At 36.2% G+C, this 14,410-nt stretch overlaps 1 long non-coding RNA gene across 1 annotated transcript in view; it reads left to right on the forward strand.

The window, feature by feature from the left end:
• The window catches only part of LOC144333572 (uncharacterized), a 178,831-nt gene that overhangs the window by 94,835 nt on the left and 69,586 nt on the right, over positions 1 to 14,410 (forward strand). The window contains exon 3 of the long non-coding RNA XR_013402329.1: positions 12,161 to 12,422. This is a non-coding gene — a long non-coding RNA (uncharacterized LOC144333572). The remainder of the gene's footprint in view (positions 1 to 12,160; positions 12,423 to 14,410) is intronic.

Below are 14,410 nucleotides of genomic sequence, written 5' to 3' on the forward strand. Positions count from 1 at the left end.
GGCACGCACCTGTAGTTCCAGCTACTCAGGAGGCTGAGGCAGGAGAAACACTTAAACTTGGGAGGCAGAGGTTGCAGTGAGCGGAGATTGCTCCACTGAACTCCAGCCTGGCGACAGAGCAAGACTCCGTCTCAAATTAAAAAAAAAAAAAAAAGAAAAAGAAAGTAAGAAAGAATTATGCTAAATCTACTCTGCCTGTGCTCTGTAAGTGGAAAAACAAACTCTGGATGATAGCACATTTCTTTACAGCATGCTTTACTAAATATTTTATACCCACTGTTGAGATCTACTGCTCAGAAAAAAAAGATCCTTTAAAAATATTCCTGCTCATTGACAATGTAGCTAGTCACACAGGAACTCTGATGAAGATGTATAAGGAGATTAACATTGTTTTTATGACTGGTAAAGCAACATCCATTCTGTAGCTCATGGACCAAGGAGTAATTTTGACTTTTAAGTCTTCCTATTTAAGAAGTGCATTCTGTAAGGCTATAGCTCTCATAGCTCTCATACATAGTGATTGCTCTGACAGATCTGAGCAATCTGAAAACCTTCTGGAAAAAACCTTCACCATTGTGGATGCCATTAAGAATATTTGTGATTCATGGGCAGAGGTCAAAATGTCAATAGTAACAGATGTTTGGAAGAAGTTGTTGACATTCAAGGGTTCAAGACTTCAGTGAAGAAAGGAACTGTAGATTTGGTAGAAATAGTAAGTGAATTAGAAGTAGAACCTGAAGACGTGAATTGCTGCAATTTTATGACAAGAGCTGAACTAATGAGGAGTCGCTTCTTATGGATGAGCAAACAAAGTGATTTCCTGAGATGGAATCTACTTCTGGTGAAGGTGCTCTGAACATTGTTGAAATGACAACAAAAAGTTGAAAATAATCCGTAAATGTAGTTGATAAAATAGAAGCAGGGTTTGAGAAGATTGACTCCAATACTTAAAGTTCTACTGTGGGTTAAATGCTACCAAACGACATTGCATACTACAGAGAAATATTTTATAAAAGGAAGAGTCCATTGATGCAGCAAACTTCATTGATGTCTTATTTTAAGAAATTGTCACAGCCACCCCAACCTTCAGTAACCACCACCTTGATCAGTCAGCAGCCATCAACATCTCAGCAAGATCCTCCACCAGCAAAATGATTACAACTCACTGAAAGCTTAGATGATTGTTACCATTTTTTAACAATAAGATATTTTAAGATTAAGGTATGTACTTTTTTTAGACATAATGTTATTGCACACTTAATACTCTACAGTATAGTGGAGTGCACTGGGAAGGCAAACAATGTATGTGACCTACCTTATTGTGATATTCACTTTATTGTGGTAGTCTAGAACCAAACCCACAATATCTCTGATGTATTCCTGTATTGAATTTATTATCTTTAAAAAGAAATAGGGGCCGGGTGTGGTGGCTCATGCCTGTAATCCCAGCACTTTGGGAGGCTGAGAAGGGTGGATCACTTGATGTCAGGAGTTTGAGACTAGCCTTGCCAACATGGCAGAACCCCATCTCTGCTAAAAATACAAAAATTAGCCAGGCATGGTGGCAAGCACCTGTAATCCCAGCTACTCAGGAGGTTGAGGTAGGAGGATCACTTGAACCTGGGAGGTGGAGGTTGCAGTGAGCCGAGATCACGTCACTGCACTCCAGCCTGGGAGACAGAGCAAGACTCCATCACAAAAAAAAAAAAAAAAAAAAAAAGGAAAAGGAAAGAAATGGGACTCAGTCTGCACCTCTAAGTTTCCAATTCTATAGTCTGAGCATTTTCAGCTCCTCTCATTGGTGGGTGATTCATTCAAAATTAAGGAGTTATCCTTAGCCTCTCATTTAAGAAATAGAGGTATGAAAATCAAATCCACTGGGGCTTTCTCTCTCTTTGATTTTCAGGATTTAGCAATGCTGGAGCCTATATTGGGTTGAACGGTGGCCTCCAAAGCAACATGTCTACATCCTAACCCCCGGAATCTGTGACTGTGACATTCTTTGGAAAAAAAAAATAGTCTTTGTTGATGTAATTGAGAGTATCGAGTTGAAATCTGCCAGATTTAAGGTAGGCCCTCAATCCAATAGTAAGTATCCTTACAAGAGACACATGAAGAAAAGAGAAGACACAGAAAAGGTCATATGAAGAAGCAGAAATTGGAGTTATGATGCCACAAACCAAGGAAAACATGGAGCTACCAAAGGCTAGAAGAGGCAAAAAATGATATTTTCCTAGAACTTTCAGAGGGAGCGCAGTTTTATTTTGGACTTCGAGGCTCCAGAACTGTGAGAGCGATGATTTAATATGGCAGTCCTAGGAAACTGATACAGAGCTCTCTAACATACTGAATTCCCAACTCTAGTAAGCAGAGCAGCTTCCAGGTAGTAACCTGCTCTTCCTTTGTCTCAGAATGCGTTTACCTTCATCTTTCCCTGGTTTGCATTGATAACTGACATATTCATGACAGGTTCTTTCTTTGGACAGGTTCTCGCTCTGTGATCCAGGCAAAAGTGCAGTGATACAATCATAGCTCACTGCAGTCTTGAATTCCTGAGCTCAAGTGATCCTTCTAACTCAGCCTCCTAAGTAGCTGGCACTACTGGTGCATGCCACTATGCCTGGCTAATTTTTTAAAAAAAAATTTGTAGAGACAGGGTTTTACTATGTTGCCCAGGCTGGTCTCAAACTCCTGGCCTCAAGCAGTCCTCCCACCTTGGCCTCCCAAAGTGCTGAGATTACAGGTGTGAGCCACTGGGTCCAGTCTTCAATCTCATTTTTAATTCTTACTATGAGGTAAGATTCAAGAGATTACCCTGGACTCCAGATGCTGACTAAGGGTCAGATAGATCTGGAAAATCATAGGTACAAGCTCTTTCTGCCATAAAATGCTAAACACTCATGAACTAAAGATACCATGAGAAATCAAAGTTAAAACAGGAGTAAATGTCACATTGAAGGTTCACTTCTTCCATCTCTCTTTATTATACTCCTCCTACTAGTCATGAAATATAGGTTCTTAGAGAGGGAAATTGTGCAAAGGAGAAAAAAAAAATGTGTACCGACAGACACACAGACAAACACAATTTTATATACAATTTTATGGGTAAATCATGTTGCCTCTTAAGGGACAATAGCCCTGTATTAGCTTGCTAGGTCTACCATAACTAAGCACCACAAACTGGGTGACTTTAACAACAGAAATATATTGTCTCACAGTTCTGGACATTATAAGTCCAAGATCAAGTGGTCAGTATGGTGGGTTCCTTAAAAGGCTGTGAGGATGAATCTGTTCCATGCCTTTCCCCTAGCTTCTGATAGTTAGTTAGCAATCCTCAGCATTCCTTGACATGCTGAAGCATCACGCCAATCTCTGCCTTCAGCTTCAAGTGGAATTCTCCTTGTGTCTGTCTCCAAATGTCCCCTTCTTGTAGGATTACCAGTCAAAATGGATTAGAGGTCCATCCTGCTTCAGTAAGACCTCATCTTAACCAATCATATCTATAATGACCCTATTTCTAAATAAGGTCATATGATGAAGTACTGTAATTTAGTTAATATAGTGCCAAAGTTACGTTCCTGTCCTTTATAATTGTACTGTGATAAGGTAAGATGTTAACATTAGAGGAAGGATGGATTAGAATTACAAACACCTTCTTTGATCTGTTTTTGCACCTTTTCTGTAAATCTAAAATGTATTCATAATAATAATTTTAAAATAGACATTAGGAAAGGTACTTCCAACACAGCATAGACAGCTTTGTTCAAATCCTAGAGTCATCACTTACTAGCTGTATGATTCTGAAAAAGTTACTTAACCTCAGGCTGGGTGCAGCAGCTCACGCCTGTTAATCCCAGCACTTTGGGATGCTGAGGCGGGCGGATCACCTGAGGTTGGGAGTTCGAGACCAGCCTGACCAACATGGAGAAACCCCATCTCTACGAAAAAGATTAGCCAGGCATGGTGGCACATGCCTGTAACCCCAGCTACTCGGGAGGCTGAGGCAGGAGAATCGCTTGAACCCAGGAGGCAGAGGTTGCCATGAGCCAAGATCGGCTGTTGCACTCCAGCCTGGGCAACGAGAGCAAAACTTTCTCAAAAAAGAAAAAGAAAAGAAAAGGAAAAAAAAGTTACTTAACCTCTCTGATGTTCATAGTCCTCATATGTAAGTTGACAATACTAACAGCATTTTCTTCATACAGTTGATATTATATTAAATGAGTTAATATTAGAAAAATGCCTGTCACACAATCAGCATTGAAGAAGTAATAGATAAACTATTATTAAGAAGTTTTCACTGATTAAGAATGAAATTAGGTAAAGTTGCTGTTGGTTAATAAAATATCCAGAGTCTCTGAAGAGAGAAAAAAGCAAGGAGAAATAGATCATTGAATCAAAGATCAACTTTGGACAAAATACAGTTTTCCACTTAAGACTAAAGGAAAGAAGGTAGAGTGAATGTCTAATAATGTCTATTAGTGGAAAAAGGAAGTTGGACTTTCTTATCTGAGATGCTTTAATTTTTTTTATAAAGTGAAAGTAGGGATCTTGGCTAAAAATGAGTTGAAGGAAGGAGTTAAAGCAGGTGGTCTGTGTGTGTTTGTAGATAGGTCAGAAGAACCTTTTGGAGAAGAAGAGTTCTGATGATTCTTTTAGACATGTTGATAGTTGAACTCCTTGTAAATAGACTGATGATATTTACTAGAAGGAAAGTTCTTATTTATGGAATTCTCTTAGGAGGATGTTCCTCATTTAGGTTTGCTTATGACAAACAAATATAGGAGCTATGAATTTATGGGGCATGGCACTCTGGAAAATGTCATACAAGCTAGGTGACTAATTTGAGGTATAAAATGGAGATATTGTATAACCTAAATGTTCCCTGCTATGTAAAGTAGTAACCCATGAGCACTTCTTCGTAGACCTCATCCATTACGCTGAACCACACACTGTGCATGTCTAACGCAGGAACAATGAACTTTGAGAGCCATGCAGATGTCTCAGACCTCTCCATGCTTCATCTGTGCTTCTTGATTGCTTTTATTCTTGAAATTAGTACAAGAAGGTCTCTCATTTATGTGAGTTGAATTGACAATCCAATCCTTTGGGTTAGCTGATTAAGTAGGTAATGGTGCAGCAGGAAGTTTGAGGAAATTCAATTTAGAATTGAGAAGGCAGCTGATAAAGGACACATAGCTAGGCAGTGTTGGAGATCAGAAGGAACTAGAGAAAATGAATGGGTATGGCATCAATACTCCTGAGCATGCCATTCCTCCAGCAGTGCTTGGCAACTCAGGTTGAGGAACAGAGAAGGTGGATGTCTTAGCTAATGGAATTGGATGCTTTCTAAATGTCAGTGGCTGTCAAAACTGTAGAATAAAGGAATTGAGAGCAGTAGCAAAAGAAAAGAGAGAGAAACAGGAAAGGGTTGAAATGAGATATGGGCAAGATTGAACATGGAAAGTAGTAAAAGCATAAGAGCTATATAGCATAGGCTATGAAGAAACAAGACCTGAATTTAAATTATGTCCTCCACTTCTCTTGAACAATTTATTTAACCTCTCTATGCTTCAATTTCCACGTATGTGAAATGGGATAATAATTCCTACTTCACATCAAATGGCTTAAATCAATTCATGTAGAGCACTTGGGCAAGCTAAGTGCACAATAAATTGTAATCTTATTGAATAAATTGGTTTAAGGAAAATAAAAAGGTTAAGAACGCCAAGGTCTTGATGAAGTGAAGGCCTTGTTTAAGCAGAAATAAAGAAGTGGAAAGATTTAAATGAATATGAAGTTAGTCAGAGGATGGAATATTAGAGTTGATAGTTTTAAGGATGAAAGAGTTCCAGGGTATAAAAGCGCCCAGGATTGGAACCAAGGTTCATGGCTAGTTAACGTATATGAGTCTGATGGTCACTGTCGTTGATAAAATCCTGGAGCCATGAGGCTGCTCGGACAGATCCCAAAAGAAGAGACAGTGTTAACATGTTTACTTTTCACTGATATAATCATCATCATAAAGATACATCTTAAAACTCTTATAAACTCTTAAATTAAACCTTGAAATTTGTGTTAAAAATAGGTTGATTTGATTTTATTATTTCCTATGCAATGAAAACATTGTGAGGAAAAGGGTGTTTCTCTGTTAACCCCAGTGGATCCGGTTGCACTGTTTACCCATGAACAACACAAAATTAAGGTCAATTAAGCAATGAGACAAGAAACACTATTTAATGTAATGGCAGTTTTCATTTAAATTATATTATAAACAATACTCCATTTGGCTAATTTACAAGATCAAAGCATAATTACTCTATCATAGTTTCTGGAAGACAAATTAGTTTAAATCACTACCAGATTTGCAAAATTAGTTATGTAATATAGCATTTCAGCAGAATAAATGATTTAAACTAACTTGTTGAAATTGAAGTGGTGCACTTGAGAATAATTCAGAGATGTTTAATCAAAGGAAAATATGTAAAGATAGGAAATAGGCAAGGTTTAAAATACACTAGTATCAATGTGAATAAAATTTACCCAAATCTTCTGTAGTTTAGTAATGTAATTAGTTCAGAATATATATAGTAACTAATAATTGGGAAAAATAATTAGAACATTTAGAATCTGCAAAATGATGACCAATGCTCTTGAACACAATTATAAGGAATTACAAATGGGAAGGTAAAACTATAATTCTAAATATTATAACTACATAATATCCATATAATTTGTTTTAAGTATTAATAGTCTATTCAGAAGAATATATCTATTGTGAATATGATAGAACATTATTACATTATATTAACAAAAAATTTTCTTTTTAAAATTTGGTTTATTTTGCAAAACGCCAAGCATGCAAATATTTAGACATTATTTTTTTCTCATTCTAGTTTCTGGTTTTATGGCTAAATTTTTCTAGTTTCACATAATATTATATATTTTTATTATATTATTTATTATATTTCATTATTTTATTACAATGATAATATCATTTTAAAAATTAATGTATTATATACACACAGTAATGTAATATAATGTATTAGGGTTTCACATTTATAAAATCATAGTCAATGGATTTTACCACAGGTTTTTATCAAATTCATTTATTCTTTCCACATGAAGAAAGGAGTGGTTTGACAGCTATTTCTACTACCATTGTAGAGCAGTGACCAGCATTATTTCTGAAGTTACACTGCAGATAATGTTTCTATTATTTAAACTTGTTAAAAAATTAATAACTATTACATAATATTCATCTTAAAGGTTGAAATACACTTCACCTTTTTTCTTGGTTCTCTCACATTTGTCCCTTTAATGAAGAATTTGACCAAGGAAGACCCTATCCTCTGACCTCTTCTATTTTCTCTCCTCTAAAAAAATTATTGCATACAAAGTAATGTATGCTTATTCTAACTAGTTGTGATGGATAACTTGATGTGTCAACTTGATTGAGTTATGGGATGCCCAGATAGTTCATAAAACAGTATTTTTGGGTGTATCTATATGCTTTTCAGAAAAAAAGATTAGCCTTTGAATCAGTGGACTCACCAGTGTGGGCTGGAATCATCCAATCAGTTGAGAGTTCAAATGGAACAAAAAGCCAAAGGAAGGGCAAATTATCTCTCTCTTTTTGAGCTGTCACATCCATCTTTTTCTGCCCTTGGACATCGGAGGAGGGCCCAGTGCACCCGGTTTTCTAGCTCTCAAACTGCAAAAAGTATCTCGTAGGACCTCCCGGCCTCCATAATCATGTGAGCCAGTTCTCGTAACAAGTTCCCTCTTACATCTATATACATAAAATCTATCTATATCCCCTCTTTATGTCTCGCAGGAGAACTCTCATAATACATTAATCAAATATTACAAAAAACTTACGATGAAAAGCAACACTATCCCTCTACTTTGTTCCCTATCTCACATCTATTCCCCCAAACAACCTTTTAAACATTCTGTTTCAATAACTCTGAATAATATACTTCTATATACCTTAGATTATTGATTTAACAGAGATTTGCCATATTTATTCTTTTTTCCACCTTTACTTTCTTTTCTTAATGTTTATAATTAGATCATTATCTTAAATTCTCCTATTGCTTACATTTGTCACTTTAAATAATCTCTTTAACCTCTGTTTCCTGTTCTGTGAATTTTAGGTAGGATCCCTTAACTCTACACTTTAAAAATTAAGATATGGTAGAATGTTTTTGGCAAGAAAAAATAAAAAAGAAGAAAAACTTAGGCTATTTGGCTCCTTACTCTTCCTTCAACTTTTCTTCCATACCAGTGTCCTTTCCACATCCCACCATCTACCACCTACTTTTTCCTTTTATATTTCCAAAGTTGTTAACATTTACCTCCGTGCAATCATGACCCAGGTTTCTGTGCTTTTTCACAGATTGACTCTAAATATAATGACCCAGAAACAGCATTTACATTATCCTTATTGTGTAAATATTCTTTAAAGTTGGACCAAGTACTATATTAAGATTGCATTACTTTTTTCTGTGGACCAAACACAACCTCTAGGGTCACTCAAAAGAGATTGTGATGGCTTTGTAATGTGTTAGTGCGTTATGTTACCAGCTAGGCTGACCTATGTGTTCTGCAATTCCTCTCCCTGTATGATTCATATTAGATTAGGCCACAAGAGACATTTTGGGTCAGATTTTGAAGGCAGAAATGAAAAAGTGGTTATATTGTTTGTATGCGCAGAAGATCAAGGTAGAGGCAACAGGAGGTTTTAGCTCTCACATATTTTCTTATTTAGTGGCTCACATTGTTCGGTAGGAGCAGAAGTCCAGCCTTCAGCTGCTCCATCTTCTGTTTTTTCTGTTTCTTCTTGTTTCAGTTTCTTCTATGCCAGGTGTGCGCTTAGCTCCGTGACAAAAGGTGACAGCTTATTCTGCAGAACACACACATCATCAAAGTGGGAGGTGGTGAGACTGGCACACTTCCAGTCTGTCCTAGCAGATTTCAGCTCACACTGATGAGTTCCAGCATGCTTATACCGCTATTTTACATGTCTTCCCCTCTCCATTGTCTATCTGCAGACTTCTCCAGCATCAGATGCCAGATGTCTCATGGAAACTAAATAACTTCTACAATTGTGTGTGTATTTACATAACTGATACAAATATTGGTTCTAACATCAATTTCAAGTTGATTTTTTAACATTCTACAATTGCTTAAAATTGTGTCACATCTTAGTTTGCTTCATATTTTTTACTGACATTTCTAATTATATTTCTTGGTTCCTTGAATTTGTGACTTTATCATACTCATATTCTTCCTCCTTCTTAATCATACTGTCCATAGAGTTCCTTCCCCCATGCCTTTCTCCCAATCCCAGAGATCAATTTATTTATTTCCTTCAATCTAGGACTATGCAAATAATTCTGGGATTTATTTGACTTATTTACCAGTTAGACACACTGTTTCCGAAATTCCATATAACCTTTGTGCACTCTCCTGTTTTGCTTGAATATATCCTGTTAGTCACAAAGGAAAGTTGATGAAGAATAAATATTTTGAATTCTGCATGATTAAAAATGTCTTCAAACAATCATCACATATGGTTGATGATCTGAGCATAAAACATTTTGTCTCATAAATTTGAAAAATATTTTTATAGAATTTTTTAGTGTCTTCTCCTTGGTGATCTGTAAAACGTTACAAGAATATTCCTTTGTGGGGATCTTTTTGTAGCCCCAGACTCCAGGTAGATCCAGATCCGTTTAATCTGAAGACTCATGTCCTTTTCAGTTTTAAATAATTTCCTTCTATCCATATCTTTAATAATACTTCCTCTTCCATCTCCACCACCCCATCCTAACCCCAAGCACACACTATTTTTTGTTCTCTTTCTAAGACTCTTACTAATCAAAATTTGGACATTCCATATTTGAACCCTATGCCTCATCTTCTTTCTAACATTTCCATTACTTTCTCATTTTGGTCTACTTTCTGGGAGATTATTATTTTTTATCTCAATGGTTATATTTTAATCTGTAGGAGCTCTCTTTTATTGTCTAATAGTTTCCTTTGCATTACTTTCCTGTTCATGGGTTAAGATTAATAAAAAAAGACTAATATCCTCTTTAAATTTCTATGAATATATTAAATATTTAAGATACAATGGAAAGGACACTGGCCTTCAGTTAGATATCTGGACCTTGATTATTTAACGTGCCCAACAAGGATAATATTTACTATTCCACAGGATTATTATGAATATTAAATGAGATAATATATTTTAAAAGCCTTGTAAATTATAAAATATGTAAGTAAAACATAAGAAAGATATTTAAATTATTATATATCCCTGTTTGACAATGTTTCTGAGCATGGCAATTAAATGCTTTTATGAACCTACGTTTAGTTATTCCCTTCTATAATGTTCCATATACATAAAATTCCAGCCACATCATACAGTGAAACTTTTGGAGTTATTTTTCTGAATCCTTTGCTGTCATTCCTCCAGGCGTTGCTTTTGTTAATGGAGTAGACACTGTCATTTATCCCCAATATTCATTTTCCACATCTTCAGCAATAAAATCCTGTTTTTAGCAAAACACATCATTTCCCCACTTCTCCACTTCTCTTGAGGTTGCTTCCAGAAATAAACAGAATCAGTGTACACAACTTTCGGTAACTGTTTGGAAATAAAGAGGGCATGCTCTTCTTCCCTACTATCCCTTTCCTTTCTGCGGGCTGGAATGCAGATATGATGAATGGAAATCATGTGGCCGTCTTAGAGCCTGAGCTGGAAGCCACGTATGGAAGGTGGTGGAGAAACAACATGGAGGGAACACCCTGGGCTGCTACCTCTGAGTACAGTACCTATGCTAGACTAACTATACCTGGACTTCTTTTATGGGAGCAAGAGACAGCTTCCTCGCTTGTCAGAACAATGCAACTTGTGGTTTTCTACTACTCCATGATGATCCTAATCCTAATTAATATGCTGTTATAGTTTCTTAGCCTTTTGGTTAAGATCAGATATACTAAGACACTCCCTATCAGGACATGACACTCTTTACTCATCCTTTATAAGCCAATGAAAGCATCGCCCTCTCTAGTAAGTCCTGCCTAATGAGGCCTCCTCAATAGGACTGAATGTCTTTATTCTATATTTTTCATGAGACAAGGGATCCTGTTTATTTTATTCACTAGTGTGTGCCTAGTGCCTAGAACAATGTGTGGGCCATATTAAGCAGTTTTTTTGTTTGTTTGTTTGTTTTGTTCTGTTTTTTTGAGACAGAGTCTTGCTATGTCGCCCAGCCTGGAGGGCAGGGGTGCAGTCTCGGCTCACTGAAAGCTCACACCATTCTCCTGCCTCAGCCTCCCGAGTAGCTGCGACTACAGGCGCCCGCCACCACCCCCGGCTAATTTTTTGTATTTTTAGTAGAGATGGGGTTTCACCGCGTTAGCCAGGATGGTCTCGATCTCCTGACCTCGTGATCCACCCGTCTCGGCCTCCCAAAGTGCTGGGATTACAGGCGTGAGCCACTGCGCCCGCCGTTAAGCAGTTTTTAAATAGTTGTTAAGTATTCATAACTCTATAACCCTTAGGATTTTGTGGTTACTTCAGCTAAAACATAGATGCTTTTCCCAAGCCTCTCTCCCTACTCAAATTGTAACCTCACTAGCGGGTAAAACCGTGTATGTCTATCACTTCCTTTGCTCTTTAATATATGGCACATGACTGTCAGTACTGACAAATCGAATACTTTAAATGAGAATAAGTGTAATAATATATAAATATTTAAATTTTAAATAAAATTTACATAAAAGTATTACAATTTAAGATGAACTACATCAGCGCTTTTTCATTAAAAAACAGTGTTTTCTCTCTCCTGATTATAATGAGACAATTTAGTCGCTGCTTTTATCAAACATAATAGAGCAAACCACAATCTGACTTGCAGCAATTCACTGGACTTCCAAATTTCTCAGTTTTGTCATTAATAATATGAGGTTCTTATCCACCACATTTGGCATCTTGGACTGTGCTTGATTAACACTTGTTCTCAGTAAGTGGTAGCTGCAATTCTTATAGTGACTAGGAAAAAACATTATATTTAGAATTGAATGATTTAAAGTTTTATATACATTCATTTATTCAATAGCTATTTGCTTGATCCTTACAATGTAACAGCAATCTAGATGCTGGGGACACAAGGTCCACCTTCTAGGAATATAGCCATGACACCAGAAATCACAAAGGTGATGAGAGTGACTGGGGAAGAAGTGCAAGATGCTTCACTTGTAAATGAAGACACAGCTTCCCAGGCTTCAGATACCACTTGCCCGAAGAAGCTGAAGATCTACAGATAAGTGGAGTTTACCAATGACGAGGAGCGGGATGGAGAAAGGAGGTAGGGAGAGTCATCCAAGGTACATGAGCAGCATGTTCAAAGGCAAGAAGTGAGACAATGGTGAGGTGGTGAAACTCAACAAGTCAGCCATGGCTGGGGGGTGAGAGTGAAGGAGGGTGGTGGGAAATAAAGTTGCTGAGATAGGGAGAAGTCAGATGATGCAGCTTTTGCAGGGCATGGTACAGATTTGGGAAAATATTGTAAGGTTTTGGGAGAGTATGGGGGATTTATGGGTCAGGTTTACAATACAAATATTGTTCTAAAAATATTAGGCCTCCCGAGGCACTCAAGTCCTTTACCTTTCAGTTTCTACTCACCCTTTGGGATGCAGCTCAAATGACATTTCCTCGGGGGTGTTCCCTGATACCCAGATTATGCACCCTGTGATTCTCCTTCAGAGTATCACAAATAGAATAAAATCATTAATAATAGAAAAAATATCCTGTACATAAATAGGCTACTTTAAAATGAAATCATTTCACATGTATTATATTTTCTATTTAAATAAATTTTACCATGAAATTTTTGAAACATATTAACCTCTTAACTCTATGTTTAGTTAAGCAAGTCCAAGTCTTTTAATATTTTATTTTGTTGTAATCAATACTTATAAATATATGTGGATATATAAAAATGCACATAAATGACATAATTTTAAATGTAAAAGACCAATGTGTATATGTTTTTAACACATATTTTTAGGGTAATAGGTACTAGCATTATTTTAAATTATAACTTGTTCTATTTGAAGCAAGGAATTGAATACACATATAAATCATTTATTTAATAATGTACGTTTCAAATATGAAATTTAATCAACATTTTTAAGAATAAAAATAGTTTATTGAGTTTTTCCACTTAAAATTATGGTAGTGATGCAAAAATCCATGGATTCCCTTCTCTGGTTATCAAATCCAGCATTTCTTTCAAATATTGACCAATCTATTGTGAACAACATGTTTATCCCATATATAAGGCAAACCAATTGATTTTTTCTTTTAGCAACAAAGTCAGGTCATGGGAAAAATAAAATAAAATAAAAAGCCTGACATATTAATCCTAAAATGGCAAAGCGTGTAAATGTAAAGTAAAAAGTTATGTAAATGAAGGAGGTTAAGACCTAAAATGTTATGACACAGTTGGATCATTCTCATTACAGAAACATTAACATAGATGAGTACAATCTGCGGGCCAGCTAAATCTAAATTGCACGACTGCACCCAAGGGAACTGAAACAATTTCTGTAGTTTCCTTAAACATAGAGCTAAACAATTTAAGTTTGAGAGAGTTGCTAAGTTATTTAGAAGAACTGTTTAATCTTTAACAGTAAAATATTAAACCAAAGAGATTTTGTGATCTTTTACTTATTTCTAGAAAGTAATAAATTTATTACTCAGATATTCTGAATGAGTTTGCATCAATCACTACAAGACATTCAATCAAATTCATCTTGAAAAATGAAATGGCAAATGCATTTAAATTCAAGAAAGCCAATTTGGGGCAACTGACTATAATTAAGAATGTTCACTGGGATGAGGTCTACTAGATTCATAAATATATAAAAAGGAGCCTTGAAAACACTAAACATTAAATACCAGGGTTAGGATGTAAACATTCAACTGAAAAGAATAAGATTGGAAAAACGGTTGTGTAAGTGCATGAGTAAGTGACCAAGAGTGCATGAGTGTCTATGGGCGTGTGTATGCCTCCACATACATAGAACCACAATTAAGGTTACCAAAAGGAAGCATTGTCATTCTTCCTCCCTCTTTAGCTTCACCCATCATCATGATCCGAGAGTAGTATATTCCTTGTCCTTTCTCCTCTGATAAAATAAGAACTTGGAATCTTGTGAATTTATAGCTAAATTATGGAAAACTTACAAGAAAGGCTTTGGATTGAGAAGAGTACACCCTGTAGATAAAATACCAAGCAAATTCACTTTCTGAAACCAAGCTTTTAGGAGAAGCAGAAGGTTCCTGCCACCCTCTTGAGTGGCTACTATCTGAGCAAAAACAATGAAAAGTTAT

This window comes from Macaca mulatta, chromosome 12 (assembly GCF_049350105.2).
Source record: "Macaca mulatta isolate MMU2019108-1 chromosome 12, T2T-MMU8v2.0, whole genome shotgun sequence".
NCBI lineage: Eukaryota > Metazoa > Chordata > Mammalia > Primates > Cercopithecidae > Macaca > Macaca mulatta.